The sequence below is a fragment of the Castor canadensis genome, chromosome 3 (assembly GCF_047511655.1).
Source record: "Castor canadensis chromosome 3, mCasCan1.hap1v2, whole genome shotgun sequence".
NCBI lineage: Eukaryota > Metazoa > Chordata > Mammalia > Rodentia > Castoridae > Castor > Castor canadensis.
Window position 1 is genome coordinate 165,003,171 of NC_133388.1, and position 16,759 is coordinate 165,019,929.

The following is a 16,759-nucleotide window of genomic DNA, read 5'->3' on the forward strand; positions in this document are numbered from 1 at the left end:
CAACTTGGTTGGATTGAGCAGTGCCTAGGAAATTAGTAAAACACACCTCTGGGTATGACTGTGAGTTATTCCTGTGACAGGCAGGAATAACTAAGGAAGGAAGATCTGCCCTGAATGTGGGCTGTGCCATCCCATAAACCAGGGGCCTGCCTGGAATAAAAGGGGAGAAAGGAGCATTCCTGCTAACACAGACATTCTCACTTTCCACTTTCGGGCTGCCATGATGTGAGCTGCACTGTCACATCCTCCCACCATGATGAACTGAAAACCCAAAACTACGAGCCAAAGTAAGCAATTCTCTCACTTAAGTAGTTTTTGCTTAGGTATTTTTGTCACTGTTATGAAAAACTGACTAACAAACCGACTAACTTGCGGGGGGGATTGGAAAATTTTAAGCTAGTTCCTCATTTTGTGATTATTTTCTGCTTCAGAATCTTTTTTTGTTTATTTGTTTATTTAGATTAAAATATTTATTGCAAGCAGATTCCTTTTTTCTGTATTAATTAGAAAAGATATGACTGGAAGCATTCAGAGAATGGAAACTGTGGAACCTGTTCTCAAGTCCACCATCAAATACAGTATCACTAAAGGATGACATGTTGCAAGTTAAAATTAGGGGAGCCTGTATACAATTTATACAGTGGGAAAGAAAAAAACAATAGAAGTCCAGCTGATCCTTCCTACTTTAGTCTTCAATTAAGCCCATAACACCGTACTAGTTAATACACTTCTCCATGAACTTTTTGTGAAGCTCAGATCACAGGTGTATCATTTACAAAGCTTTTGTCTTTCTTCTGACATCCACACCTTTTGCACAGTTACTGAAGACAGCATCATCACCCCACCTTCTTTTTACTTTGAGGTTGGCCTGAGGCTGGGATGGGCCAGTGAGATTAAGGAGAGGGTTTCCACTCTGAATGTTTTCCACACAAATCTTCCTTTCTGCTGTGTGTGTGTGTGTGTGTGTGTGTGTGTGTGTGTGTGTGTGTGTGTGTGTGTTACTGTGGCCTGAACTCAGGGCCTTGACCCTGAGCCACTCTGCCAGCCCTTTTTGTAAAAGGTATTTTGAGATGGGGTCTCTCAAACTATTTGACCAGGCTGGTTTTGAACCTTCCTGATCTCTGCCTCCTGAGTAGCTAGGATAACAGGCTTGAGCCACCCACCAGCGCCAGGCTGCTTTTTGTTCTTGTTCCTTCCTGGCCTGCTCCTCAGCTCTTTCTTTGTTAATCTTTTCCAGTTCTGAAAGAAGAGCTGCAGTGTCATCATCATCACTCTCCTCTTCAGAATCTTCATCTCCCCTGTCTGTTAGAGGATTGTCTGCATCGAGGTTGGCAGGAGGGATCTGGTCTAACCGAGGCTTCTTGGACACAAAGAGGAAATTGTATGTTCTTGGGGAAGATCCCTATTTTTTTCTCATGCAGCAGCTCACTCTCTCTCTCTCTCTTCCAACTCTGAGTAGTATACCTGTGTTTTATCTTTGTGTGAGAGGGAAGGTCTCTGCTTTGAGAGTTGGCTCAAATCACCTTCTCCTTTTCCTCTCCCACTTCTGGCAGGTTCAAAAGTTGGTCTTGCTGCTGTTGCCATCTTTTATTTTTGGTTGAGACCTGACACAGCAGCCTTGGAGGATCTCACACACATCCAGAATCTTTTTGAAAGTAGGTAGTGGTACAAAACACAAAACATTAAAACGTTTTTCACTATATTTTTAATGTGTGGCATAGTATGGTTCTTACTCTCCAAACTTTTTTAAAGCCATATATGTAAATAGACTAAAGTCATAAAAGTGCTATAAGCATGTGAATTGAAATTGCAGCCCTATATTGATGAGTAAACATGTGGTACGCTTGTGGCAAAAGTGAGCAGGTTTTTATTTTTTAATTTTCATTTTTTCCTGGCTACATCCTGTTAGAGGCCTCAGGTAATCTGGGACATATATTGGCCTCATATGTTGGTTTATTAGCTATTTTACTAAGAGCAGTGAGTTTTAAACTTGTTTGCCAGAGGAATCATTTTACAAAATAACAAAACAGAACAAAACCACTCACAAACACATAAAATTTATAGAAGTGGGCATGAGAAGCCAAGCACACTCCCAGGTGAGTTTTCTATGATCTCGTGGGTGGTCCTTAAGACATTTCATGGTACCCAGGGCTCTGACCATATGAAGGACAGGGAGCTTCCTGCAGATTAGGACTCAGTAGGAAACCATATAGGGAAAAAGTGGCTCTGCCAAGTTTTCTGAGGCTGGGACCAAGATTCTGAGTTTTAAAACTAGTATCCAGATATAGTAACTCAAGTCTCCAGAGGAAAAAAAATAAAATGTTGTGGCATCATTTTTATTTGAAAATGGCTTCTCCGCTTCTTCGATTTAAAAGAACTTAGATAAAGCTACATAAACTAGTGGTGCTGAATACTTTCAGAGTAAATAGGACAAGAGAATTCTTTCACAGACCCTGTGCGTACCCTCTGAGGCAGTCTCCAGAAAGCAAACTTGAGTGTTATATTGTGGCACTTAAGTTTTCTCTGCACATCAAAGTTCCATATGGGGAACTAGTGTGATATTTGCTTTGTATCAGACTGGGGAATTTTCAGTGTTTACATTTGTACTGTATAACCATACTAGAAAAAATTCATCTTCTGTTAATGTGCATTGCGTTACACACTGAACAGAATGATTACAGTCAAACTGTTTTATAATCAGTAACACACCATTTGGGAATCAGTAACCCACTGTTAATAAACTGTGTACAACCACCCTTCTCTGGAGGCACAGTTACCCTTTGGAGTTAATGTATACTATGAGTCTTCTTGTTTTAACTAAGTTGTACATTAAGAAGATAGGCTAAGTTAGTATTTAGTGATGAATTATGTGTGCTGATTAGTAATCTGAAATCTGTATGAGTCTCTGATGTATTTTCCTGAATGCTGTCGCTAAAATGTCTCCCATAGATAAAAGTCATAAAGACTTGAAAGCAAAGACCAATCACCTTCTGAGAAAAGAGTGAGGCCGTTAGTAAGTACATTGCTTAGCTTCTTAGTAAACTCTTGATTTGCTTTTTTGATTACTATTAATTCATAGTGTGATATTGAAAAATGACATATAGGATAGAGTGTATATTGGTAATAATACTACAAAAGTACTGTTTAATTGCATCGGTTTAGTTACTATATCCAGACACATCCAATGTTATTAGAGTCAGTAATCTCAAGAACTTTTTATTTTATTTTATTTTATTTTTTTCTTTTATTATTCATATGTGCATACAACGCTTGGGTCATTTCTCCCCCCTGCCCCCACCCCCTCCCTTACCACCCACTCCGCCCCCTTCCTCTCCTCCCCACCCCCTCAATACCCAGCAGAAACTATTTTGCCCTTATTTCTAATTTTGTTGTAGAGAGAGTATAAGCAATAATAGGAAGGAACAAGGGTTTTTGCTGGTTGAGATAAGGATAGCTATACAGGGCATTGACTCACCTTGATTTCCTGTGCGTGGGTGTTACCTTCTAGGTTAATTCTTTTTGATCTAACCTTTTCTCTAGTACCTGTTCCCCTTTTCCTATTGGCTTCAGTTGCTTTTAAGGTATCTGCTTTAGTTTCTCTGCGTTAAGGGCAACAAATGCTAGCTAATTTTTTTAGGTGTCTTACCTATCCTCACCCCTCCCTTGTGTGCTCTCGCTTTTATCATGTGCTCATAGTCTAATCCCCTTGTTGTGTTTGCCCTTGATCTAATGTCCACATATGAGGGAGAACATATGATTTTTGGTCTTTTGGGCCAGGCTAACCTCACTCAGAATGATGTTCTCCAATTCCATCCATTTACCGGCAAATGATAACATTTCGTTCTTCTTCATGGCTGCATAAAATTCCACTGTGTATAGATACCACATTTTCTTAATCCATTCGTCAGTGGTGGGGCATCTTGGCTGTTTCCATAACTTGGCTATTGTGAATAGTGCCTCAATAAACATGGGTGTGCGGGTGCCTCTGGAGTAACCTGTGTCACAGTCTTTTGGGTATATCCCCAAGAGTGGTATTGCTGGATCAAATGGTAGATCGATGTCTAGCTTTTTAAGTAGCCTCCAAATTTTTTTCCAGAGTGGTTGTACTAGTCTACATCCCCACCAACAGTGTAAGAGGGTTCCTTTTTCCCCGCATCCTCACCAACACCTGTTGTTGGTGGTGTTGCTGATGATGGCTATTCTAACAGGGGTGAGGTGGAATCTTAGCGTGGTTTTAATTTGCATTTCCTTTATTGCTAGAGATGGTGAGCATTTTTTCATGTATTTTTTTGGCCATTTGAATTTCTTCTTTTGAGAAAGTTCTGTTTAGTTCACTTGCCCATTTCTTTATTGGTTCATTAGTTTTGGGAGAATTTAGTTCTTTAAGTTCCCTATATATTCTGGTTATCAGTCCTTTGTCTGATGTATAGTTGGCAAATATTTTCTCCCACTCTGTGGGTGTTCTCTTCAGTTTAGAGACCATTTCTTTTGATGAACAGAAACTTTTTAGCTTTATGAGGTCCCATTTATCTATGCTATCTCTTAGTTGCTGTGCTGCTGGGGTTTCATTGAGAAAGTTCTTACCTATACCTACTAACTCCAGAGTATTTCCTATTCTTTCCTATATCATCTTTAGAGTTTGGGGTCTGATATTAAGATCCTCTCAAGAACTTTTTAAATAAACCTCAACTCAATCAGCCCCTTGATTTCTTCATAAACCAAACACAGAATGAAGCTACAGCACTTGACTAAAACCTTGACCATCCCTTTGCTAAATACAGACTATTTAGTTCCTTTGAATAAGGGAACAATGTGAAGATGGAGTGACAGTGGTATGGTATGCATGAAAGATGACCCTAAGGCCCACATGTTCAAAAACAAGATATTAAAAGCAGAGGGAAGGACACATCAGAGAAAATCTTGGTGTCTGAGTGGTCTTATTTCTACAGCTGGTAAGGACAATTGCTCTGAGACAATGTTTTTACTCAGAACTAGAATGACCTTGAATTTGGACTAGGGTAAAGACCTGGAAAACAAGAAAGGCTTACCCGCTTCATTAATTGATGAGAGAACTTAGCAGTCTAAAACTAAATATATACAAACACACAGAACTAAATATAGATATAGGTACACAGACAAAAAAAAGATATAGATGTGTAAGTTGGGCTGCAAATAAAAGTGAGTGGAGTGAAGAAGAAATCCAAGCATCTCATTTGACTGGACTTGAAGGTGAAAAAGGTAACTGAACAGAAATATGGAGAGAAGGACCTGTAGCAAACTCTATGTTAAACTGGATGATTCTGGGTTTGCTAACTTTCTTCCGAGTCTTGCCTTGATCTTGGTGTCCCCTGACTCACACTTACAGTACAGTAGCTTTATGATCTAGAGCCAAATGATTTGGGAATATGCTAGTACCACGCTTTATTAGTTGGGGCAGGTTTTGAAGATAAAAGTCAAGCTGGAAACACTTTTATCCTAGAGATTACAAAAAGGAAAAAAAAAGGCTGGAATGCCAAAGTTTTATCATAATTATATAGAATAACATTTATGTGGTACTTATGGTTCACAAATTTCTTTCACATATATGATCTCATTTGAACCTTGCCCTGAGTCTGATGTTACTATCATCACTATCACTCTTCTTATTGAATAGAAGAGGGAACTGAAGCTCAGATTTATAGCTTTATTCACAGAAAATGATGGGCTCATCTTTGTATCCTTGGTACAAGGCAGAGTGTCTGACACACAGTCGACACTCAAAAAGTGCTTGTTGAAGAAAATGTAGTTTCAGCTGATAACGTAAATATCCACAACTATAGCAAATTGTTTCTGTTTTAGTTAGGACTCTTCTGGTTGCAAGTAACAGAAATAAATGTGAGGTTTTATTATAAATACAGAGAACCTAAGGTCATGAAATTTATACAAGCGATCAGAAAAGATGAAGGTGAAAACTTGAAAGCAAACACAGTATTCTCTCTCCCCGCACCTCTTTCCTTTTTGTACATGGACAAAGTTTCTCTGCTCTTCAGGTCCTTCCTGTCTGCAGTATAAAATACAGTGGACATTGATAGAAAGAAAAAGCCTTATAGGAAGGTCAGGCTTTGAAGTAGCGATAATGCAATCATTATCCTTGAACTGAATGAGCTCCAGGTGTCTATGGAGCACGCAAGTGGGAATGTACAATAGCCAGCTGGATATACAAATCTGAAGCTTAGAGAAGAGAGGCTGTGACTAGAGATGACTGACTTGACATTCATCATCAGAGGAAGTTGAAAATCACACAGAATTTGAGGAATTTTACATTTAGTTTTCCATAATCTAATCCCTAATTGCAATGTAAATTATGTAAAAACTTTGTTAAGTCTGAATTTATAGACCTGTCACTATTATTTCCTACCATAGTCTGTCTTTGCCATAACAAATTTATTTCCTTTATCAGTGCTATTGAAACTGAGCTTTGCAGTAACTTCATCTCTAAGAACACATTTTCTAAAAGGAAGTTCCTAAAATGGAAAAGTGGATTGGGCTGATACTTTTCTAATCTAATATGGCATTCAAAAATCTGTTTGCATTGTTACATGCAACTTTTCATGAATGGAATAAAATACTATTTGCTTATTGCTCACAAGTCAACTTCCGCTTAATTGGTGTTTTGACTTTTATCATGAGGAAACAATATCCAATTGCAGTGGTGAGTCTTCAGTGTGATCTTTGTGTGTGTGTGTGAAATTGGAACATGAAATTTTTTTTTGACATGTGAAAATTGGACATGAAGAATGACAAACATTCTCATTCTCTCATGAGTAGTGTTCCTGAGAATTCTTCTAATAAACTCCTAGTCACTAGTCACTAATCTGTATCCCAAAATCTGTTTCTGGAGGAGTCCTATTCAAATCACTAGCAATTTTATCTTCATCATCTGATTCTAGAAGAGTGTCAATACCCTGAGGGCAGAGAAAGTCTTATTCATCTTTATAACCCCAAAGATGGGGGTTAGTCAATAAATGCTTCTGTATCTCTGTGAGAATACAGAGATATTCTGTATTCTCTGTGAGAATTTTTAAATGGATCTTAGGAAATAACTTATTTTCTCTCCAACTGAGTAATTCACAGTATATGTCCATGAACTACCTTCTATTTCTTTCTCTTCATCCTCACCTAAATGCTCTTCAACATAGCCCCAATCTCAGGAGCTTGGAATTACAAACCAAGAGTGCCTTCTTAAAACAAAATGCCATTCTCTTTTAGATAGCATATTTCCAATAGCTTACTAGGTTTTAAGAAAAAGTAATCAATAATTATAGGTCACATTGTTTTTGTATTGGCAGAACAGCTTACTGATTGAAAACAATGTTGGTATTGTCAGACTTGAGTTGAAGACTTACCCTACCACTTTCATGAGTTATGGACTCCCAAAGTTTCATTGTCTTTTGTGGGGTGGTACTTGGGGTTGAACTCAGGGTCTTGCACTTGATAGGCACACACTTTACCACTTGAGCGACTCCACCACCCCTTTTTTGTGTTGGTTATTTTCGAGATAGGGTCTTGCTTTAAGCCCAGGCTTGCCTGGATCTTGATCCTCCTATTTGTGCTTCCCACAGAGCTGGGATAAAAAGTGCAGGCCACAACCCCTAGCCACTGGTTGAGATGGAGTCTCACAAACATTTGTCTCCAATCATGATCCTCCAGATCCCCATCTCTCAAGTAGCTAGGATTATAGGCTTTGAGCCACTGCACCCTGCTGTCTGTCTTCTGAACAGGATAAAAAGTCAGTATCTATCTCAGGGATGCAAAGAGAGTTAAAGAAGAAAGTGTATGTAAAATATCAGACACACAGTAAATTCTCAGGACATGTTAGCTACTGTTTGTGCTGTTATTTTATTTGTATTTCAAGTTTACTTTATTACTTGTTCTCTAAATTTATTTTCAGACAGATGAAAATACTTTCTATTTCCCATATAACTTCTTCCTTGGCCTATGGGTTATTCAAAAATCTATTGTTTAATTTCCAATTATTTGTGGACTTACCAATTTCCTTCTGTTGTTGGTTTCTATTTAACTCCACTGTGGTCAGAAAACTGCTCAATATTATTTCAATCTTTTTAAATGTATTGCTTTGTTCATTTAGCATAAGATAGATGGGAGATAAGTATTGGTCCAAATCTCCTTCTCTGCATTATTCTTTAGAAAAGAAATTTGCAGGCTTTATAATATTATTGTATATCATTTAACAGATTTTCCCTTGCATAATAGTGATTATAGGGTGTAATCAGTGGACTTTTCTCCTTCTGAGCAGGACTGTTTTGGTCAGGTGGGCAAGCCTATTGCCAAAATTATCCCTCCCTCTCTTCATGAGAGGTACCAAATCCATTACCCAGAGCTCATTGTTCTCACCCTACAACCTGTGACCTCAGAACAAATTCTGATGAGCATTGTCCTTTTTCTTCTTTACTCATATATTTATATGTGAATACATTGCTGGTGCCATTTCTCCCCTCTATCACCCGCCCCTCCCTCTCTCCTCCACCCCCTCACTTCCAGGCAGAAACTGTTCTGGCCTTTTCTCCAATTTTGTTGAAGAGAAGACATAAGCAATAATAAGAAAGACATAGCTTTTTTTCTAGTTGAGATAAGGATAGCTATCCAGAGAGATTCCTAGCATTGCTTCCATGCACAAGGGTATAAATGTATTACAACCCAAATTGATTCGTCTCTAACAGACCTCTTTGCTACTTCCTGGTCACCTTCCCATATTGACCTCTGTCATTTTAAGGTTACTGTATTAGCTCCTCCACAGTGGGCATATCAAACACTTTCAAGTTTTGGGTTTCCTGCCTTTCCCTGTTCCTCCTGTATGTGTTCTCCCCTTAGTGTGTGACCCAAGTCTAATAATATTACTGCATTTGTTTTAGATCTAAAGTCCGCATATTAGGGAGAACATACAGTTTTTGGCTTTTTAAGCCTGGCTAACTTTGCTTAAGATGATGTTCTCCAGTTCTATCCATTTACTTGCAAATGATAAGATTTCATTCTTCTTCATGGTTGAGTAAAATTTCATTGTGTGTAAATACCACATTCTCTTAATGCATTTGTCACTAGTGGGGCACCTTGGCTGTTTCCATAACTTGGCTATTGTGAATAGCGCTGCAATAAACATGGGTATGCAGGTGCCTATGGAGTAACCTGAGTCGTATTGTCTGCATGTCCAGCTGGTCCTCCTTCTTCCTTTCCAAAGTCATGACCTTATAGTAATTGGAGATAAACACAATCACTTGTGATCCCAAGTCACTCAGATTTTCTATCTAGAGCTACAAATGTTGACAGCAAAAGACAGAGAGACAGAGAGAGAGAGACAGAGAGAGAGAGAGAGAGAGAGAGAGAGAGAGAGAGACAATGCAGGAGCTTTTCCTGGAAGTATGTTTGTGCCTTCATGATACAGAAGAAATTGGTCATGTTTTTTTTAAAAATCTATGTTAAGAAACAGACTAATTTGTCATTAATCTATTTGCCTGATTTGTTTTATTTTCTATGTTACATAATCCAATTCATATATGCATTCAGTAGATTGTAATGTAATCATCAACAAATTTAAGCCAGATGATAAAAAACATTGAGTACATGACAAATGTTGATCAATACCCATTTCCAAATATTTACAGGGGAGGATTTACAATGTATTTACATGTAACTTTTAATATGGAACCAATAAGAAATAAATCTAGTGAGAAAATGAATCAAACAATCAATAAGTATTGATGAAGCAAGACATCATAAAATAGTGGTTAAGGTCTTAGGTCTTGAATCTGGATGGAACAGCACATAATTTTACCTTGATATTTAATTTTCCTTATTTGTAAAATATAGATACCTGTAGGGTTTTTATTGCAAACTTAGGCACAAAAGCAATATTTTGGAAGGAGTGTCCACAGAATTCATGAGAAATCTGGAAAAGTATGCTCAGAAGATAGTCAGGAGCCATGTTATCCTGGATGGAGGAAACATAATCAAGTCAGATGTGGAACAGTCATGTTAGGTTGCCCCATCAGTCCTATGATTGAGCTCCATGATATATCATTTCTTTGATCATACACTCCAAAGTTTGAATCCTATGCAGGAACATCCAGTTGTCCAATCCTTGGTTACTTGGCATAGGTGTGTCAGGGAGGAATATGTCCTTCCAATTACTACAATACCCTAATGAATAGATAAGGGGAGGACAAACAAGCAAATACTGGGACAAAAATATCCTTTGTACAGAGCACGTAGGCTTTTTGTGGATTTCAAGTGATACGATATATGAAAAGTACCTAATGTAAAGCCCGGTATGTCTTCAATATTAGTTGTGATTACTCTTTTTTTTTCCTCTAGAAGCATAACCACCAGAAGTGAAATATAATAAGAGATTTATTATAGGATTCAGTCTTATGAAATTACAGGAACTGGTAAACGAGTTTATGCACAGTTGTTCGTAACTTGTGTGGGATCTGAAATCAGCAAGACAGGCAGTTGGAGAGGAAGACAGGCATGAAACCAGAAATAGCAGTTGCAAACTGGGTACTGCAAGGATGAACCGGGAGCCCCACTGACAGCCTGGGACCATGCTGATCACTCACTTAGAAGTTCCCAATTCTGATGATGTTGGTAACCTGTAGGTAAGGCTAGCAGTATTATTCCTGGAGTTAAACACACAACTGCCCAGGAGTAGAAGCTAATGGAGGAGATTTAGTAGAGGGATGGAGGAGCTGTGGGTTTAGCTGCTGTCCCAGGAACTGCACTGGCCAGTCCAAGATTGAGGACATTTAGATAGATAATTTGATTGGTCAATTGATAGATAAAGAGATTATTGGAACATACATACATAATAGATACGTACACACAGATGACTCAAATAGAAACAACATACATACATGCACACAAATAACCTATTTATGAAATAATTTTTCTTAGAAACCAGCATCAATTGATCCAGCAGATATTTTCTGGGTACATACTCCATGATAAGCACTGTTTCAGACATGTCAGATAAGACAGTGAACAAAACAAAACTGTTTGTCCTGCAACCCTCACTTTCTTGCATTGAAACACTCAGTAAATAATAAAGACAATGAGTGCTAGATTTTGGATCTTACTTGGTCTCAAAGTTTGATATGACAAAGGCTTGCTCCCAAAAGTGACACTATTGGAAGTAGTGGTACTTTTGAGAGGTGGGGCCTAGTGGCAGGTCTTCAGGTCATTAGGGGCATGCCTTTCTTCAAGGGACCCTGGTTCCTTCTTGATCTCTTTCTTTTCCTGGTCATAAAGTATGTGGTTTTGCTCTACTCTACACTCTTGCCATGTTGTGCTGTTTTTCCCAAAGCAATTGGTCCAAATGATCATGGACTGAAACCTCTAAACTGTAAGTCAAAACAAGCCTTGTTTCTTTGTAAGTTGATTATCTCAGGTATAATAGCTACAGTCATAGTCACATGAAGCTGATTAACACAATGATAAGGAAACAATAAAATATATAGGAAGGGGTTATGTCCTTCCTATGGAAAGGAAGACTGGGGCTATAATTTTAATAAGGTGGTCTGATTCAAGGTGACATTTAAGCAGAGAAGTTAAGGAAGTAAGAGGTATCTAGAAACATTATTCCAGGCATGGGGAAATGGTTACATTTTAAGGCAGAAGTGTAGGTGTTTTTGAGAGCAGCAGGAAGGATGTTATCAGTAGAGCAGAATGAGAAGGAGAAGCACAGTAGGAGAGGCTCACTCTACACACATCCCACTTGCATTTTACCCTGAAATTATTTCTAATTTAAAAAGATTTAAATTATTTCTAATTTAAAAAGATTCTTTAAAAATTGTAAAGGTAATCTGAAACCAACATATCCATATTTTACAAAATTGTACTTTTTGGTTTAGTGAGACAGTCTCACTTTGTAGCCCAGGGTGGCCTTAAACAAACAGTCCTTTTGCCTGAGCCTCCTGAATGCTGGGATTGCAAAAACAACTTTTGAAAATTATAAATGTGTTAAATCTCTTAAGTGTACCATAGAAACTTTGACTTTGAGATGAGTTGATATGACCTTTCTAGCTATAACATGTGCATGTACATACATGAACATAAACTTTTTCTCTCTCTCCCTCTCTCTCTCTCTCTCTCTCTCTCTCTCTCTCTCTCTCTCTCACACACACACACACACACACACACACAATTATTTTTTGCAGTGCTGGGATACAATATGGGGTCTTATGCATCCCAGGCAGGTACTGTACCTCTGCTATGTACTTAGTCCCTTATGTTTTATATTTTTAGAAGATTTTTACTTTATATAGAAGTTGTATACATAGTAAAAGAATCCCCAGATACCTCACATTGTTTCCCTTCTCATTAACAGAAAAAGGACATTGGGCAAAGCTACGAAAATCTGAATGAAGTATGGAATTAATGACAATGTATCAACTTTGTTTCATTAATTATGACAAATATGGATAGTAATGTAAGTTGTTAGCAATATGAGTTCTATTATATTAGTATCATGTACAATAATGTCATATGTTCACCATCATGGTATCATACAAAATAGTTCTTACTGCCTAAAGCATCTCATGTTTCTTTTCAATGCTCCTATCTCTCCATTCTCTAACAATCGTTTATCTGTTTATGGCTCTATAATCTTCCCCACCATATTTTTATTAACTTTTTCTTTCATGAGTAGCACTTTTGCTCTTGTTTCTAAACACTCACCACCAAGTCTAATGTCATGTAGATTTTCTCTTATTTTTCCTTCTAGAAGTTTTATAGTTTTACATTTTAGAACTCATTTTACTAAATGGGTGATGTCATTCCATCCCCCATTTTCTGTTAATTTTGTGTAAGGTCTTTGTATAGGTTCAGTTTTTAAAATATGGACATCCACTTTCCCATATTACTTTTTGGAAAGTCTGTCCTTTCCCCATTTTATTACCTTCACACTTTGCAAAACAATCACCAGTTGACAATATTTGTCAATAGTCAAAATAGTCAAATATGTTTGTATATTTCTGGGCTTTTTGCTAGGTTCCGTTCCATCACTAAAACCATACTGTCTTGATTATTCTAATTTTATATTAAATCTTGAAACCAATAGTGGAATCCTCCAATTTTTAATTCTTCTTCCATGCTTATTGGTTATACCAGGCTTTTGATATTTATAGAACATTAGAATCAATTTTTCAATATCTGGAAAAAGATTTTGACTGGGATTTCATTGAATCTATAAATTAATTTGAGAAGAATTGCCATGAGTCTTCCAACCTCTGAACAAGTACTACTTTTTGTGTATTGAATGCTTCCAGCAGTATTTTGTAGTTTTCCTCACATATATTCTATGAATATTTTATTATATTTGTACCTATTTAAAATTTTTTGGTGATGTTGTAAGTGGATTTTATTTGAAAAATTCACATTTAAATTGCTCATTAATGGTAATGTAGGAAAATAATTGATATTTACCTTGTATCTTGCAACTTTGAAAATTCTTTTTAGTTCTTAGAGATGATTTCATAGATTAGTTTCATTTTCTATGTAGATGATCACGAATTATATAATCTGTGAATAAACCATTCTTTTTCTTCTCTTCCAATCTTATTCTTTCTATTTCTTTTCCTTGTTTAATTGCATTATCTGGTTTGAGTCTGAAACTGAATAGAGTTCTTGCTTCATTTCTAACCTTAGGGGAAAGTATCCAGAATTTCAGCATCAACTATAATGATAGCTGCAGAATTTTGTTGCTGTTATTGCTTGTGGAATTTTTTAAAGGTTTGAATGTGTTCATGTATTGAAAACTTCATCCACAAATTCATATGCTAATGGCATTTGGAGGAAGGGCCTTCAGGAGGTAATTAGAATTATGTGAGGTCATGAGAATGAGGTCCCCCAAATGGAATTAGTGGCTTTAAAGAAGTGGAAGAGAGCTAACAGGCTTGTTATATGATACTCTTTGATGTGTTATGATGCAGCAAGAAAGCCTTCACCAGATGCTAGGTAGATGTGATGCTGTGTTCTTGTTCTTCTCCTACCTTCTGAAGCATGAGCCAAATAAACTACGCTTTGTAAATGTTCTGGTCTTGAGTATTTTGTTATAGAAACATAATGTTCCTTATAAAATTGAGGAAATTTCACTATTTCAAACTTGTTAAGTGTTTTTTTTTAAATCATGAGTAGGGACCAGATAGTTTTAAAAGCTTTTTCTGCATTGATTGATATTGTTACATGATCTGTTTTCCTTAGCTTGTGAATATAGTGGATTATGTTGTTTGATTTCCAAATATTGAGCCAGCTTTGCACATTGGACAAATATGTCTTGCTTGTGGATTCTAATTCATTTTAGGTTGTCTCAGTCTCTTTATTTAGGTTGTATAAAGGCTCTTTGTGTACATTGTTCAATTACATCTGTTCATTTTTTTAAACTATAGACATTGGTGTATAGTTATCTTTTCATTATCTGGTGTTTTTATCAAGGCAATGTTGACCTCAGAATGAGTTAGGAAGTGTTATTTCTGCTCCCATTTTCTGTAAGGGATTGTGGAGGATAGTTACTATTTCTTTGTCAACTTTTTGGCAGAATTCAGTAGTGAAACTTTCTGAGTCTGGTGCTTTCTTTTGAGAAGGCTGTTAATTAGTGATTTAATGAATTTAGTAGATTAAGGGCTATTCATGCTATCTATTTATTCTTGTGTATTTTTTATAGTTTTCATCTCTATTGGTCCAATTTACCAATTTATCAAAATTATAGATTTAATTGTTTGTCATATTCCTTTATTGTTCATGGTTCAGTTGTGATTATGCCTCTTTCATTTCTGATATTGTAAATTTGTGAATTCTCTTTCTTGTGTAGCCTAGATAGAGATTTAGCAATTTTATGGATTTTTTTTCTCAAAGAACTAGCCTTTAGTTTCATTGATTTTTCTCTATTGGATTTGATTTTTCATTTTTATTCTGTTATTTTGTTTCTTCTGCTTACTTTAGGCTCAGCTTTTCTCTTAAGGCAGAAGATTAGGTTATTGACTTTAGAATTTTCATTATTTATAACATTTACAGTCAATGATATAAATTTCCTCTAAACACTGCTTTGGGCTTGACTCACGAGTTCTGATAAGTTGTAGTTTTATTTTCATTTACTTTGAAAGTTCTTCTTTGACTCATGGGGTACTTAGAACTGTTCTGTTTCATTTTTTAATATTTTGGAGTTTACAGCTATCTTTCTATTGATTTCTATTTTAACTCCATTGTGATGTGATAAATACATACAGCTTGATTTCTATTTGTTTTTAAATTTTTGCAGGTGAGTTTTATGGCCTGAAACTTGGTCTGGTTTGGTTAATGTTCCATGTGAGCTTGATAAGAATATGTATTTTGCCATTGTTGAATGGAGTCTATTGATTTCAGTTAGAACAAATGGATTGCTAGTGCTATTTAAGTCATTTAGCTTTCCTTCCTTCCTCCCTCCCTCCTTCTTTCCCTCCCTCCTTCCCTTTTTTCCTTCCTTCCTTCCTTCCATCCTTCCTGGAGATGGAACCCAGGCTGTATACATGGTAGACAACCATTCTCTCAATGAGCTATATCCCCCAATCTACTCATGTCATCTGAATCTTTAGTCATTTTCTGTCAACTCGATCTGTCATTTACTGATAGAGGGATACTGAAATATCTGCTATATTAGTAGATTTGTCCATTTTTTAGGTCAGTTTTTTTCATGTATTTGATGCACTGTTGTTAAATACATATAAACTTAGTATCCTTATCTTCTGAGAGAGTCCCTTGCCTTTAAGTATTGTCTACTTTATTCCTTATAATCTTCCTTATCTTGATATACTTTGTTTAAAATTTATATAGCAAGTCCAGTCTTTGCTACTGTTGCTGCCCCCCCCCCACCTTTTTTTTGAGACAAGATCTCACCAAGTTACCCAGACTGGTCTTTAACTTGCTATCTTCCTGCCTTGGTGTTACATTTATTATTTTATATTTTTTCTCTTCTTCTCCTGCTTTCTCTGGTTTTAATTGAGAATTTTATATAATTACATTTCATCTTTTTTTATTCTCTCTCTTTTGGTATGCTAACCTAGCATGTGGGAGACCCTCGGGTCTGTTTGTAGTTACCCTCCCTCCTCAGAAAAAGAAAAGTAACAAAGTACAAATAGAAAACAGTAACAAATATGATAGATAGTATACACTATTGACTAATTTAAGAATACTTTCATGTATTACTTTATTACTTTATGTGTAGTAGATGCATATTGTCAAATAATTTCCTCAATTCTTTCTTCCTGCCCTTGCTATCATGTATTTCACTTATCTATACACTATAATGATACCATGCAATGTTCCCATTATTACTTTAATCATTGGAGGAGACTTTTGTTTTCTATTATTGAAGGACAATTTTTCTGGATGGGGATAATATTAGGTTGGTGGTTTTTCTTTTCATCACTTTAAATATTTCATGTCTGTCTCTTTTTGCTTGCACAGTTTGTGATAAGAAGTCCTCTATAATTTTTATCCTTGTTAAGGATTTTTTTCCTAGCTCTTTACCTTTGGTTTTCTGTAGCTTCATAAGATATGGCTAAGGGTGTGTGTGTGTGTGTGTTGTATTTATTCTGTTGAGTGTTCTCTGAGATTCCTGAAACTGTGGCTTACTGTCAGTCATTCATTTTGGAAATTTTCAGCCATTCAAATATATTTTTCTGTTCCTTTATTTCTTCAGGAATATAGTTATATGTATTCTACACCTTTAAAA

General features: G+C 36.5%; 1 pseudogene; it reads right to left on the bottom strand.

Annotated features, from left to right (window-relative positions):
* Positions 1 to 715: 715 nt before the first annotated feature.
* LOC109679061 (spliceosome-associated protein CWC15 homolog pseudogene) lies at positions 716 to 1,584 on the bottom strand (annotated as a pseudogene).
* Positions 1,585 to 16,759: the final 15,175 nt, after the last annotated feature.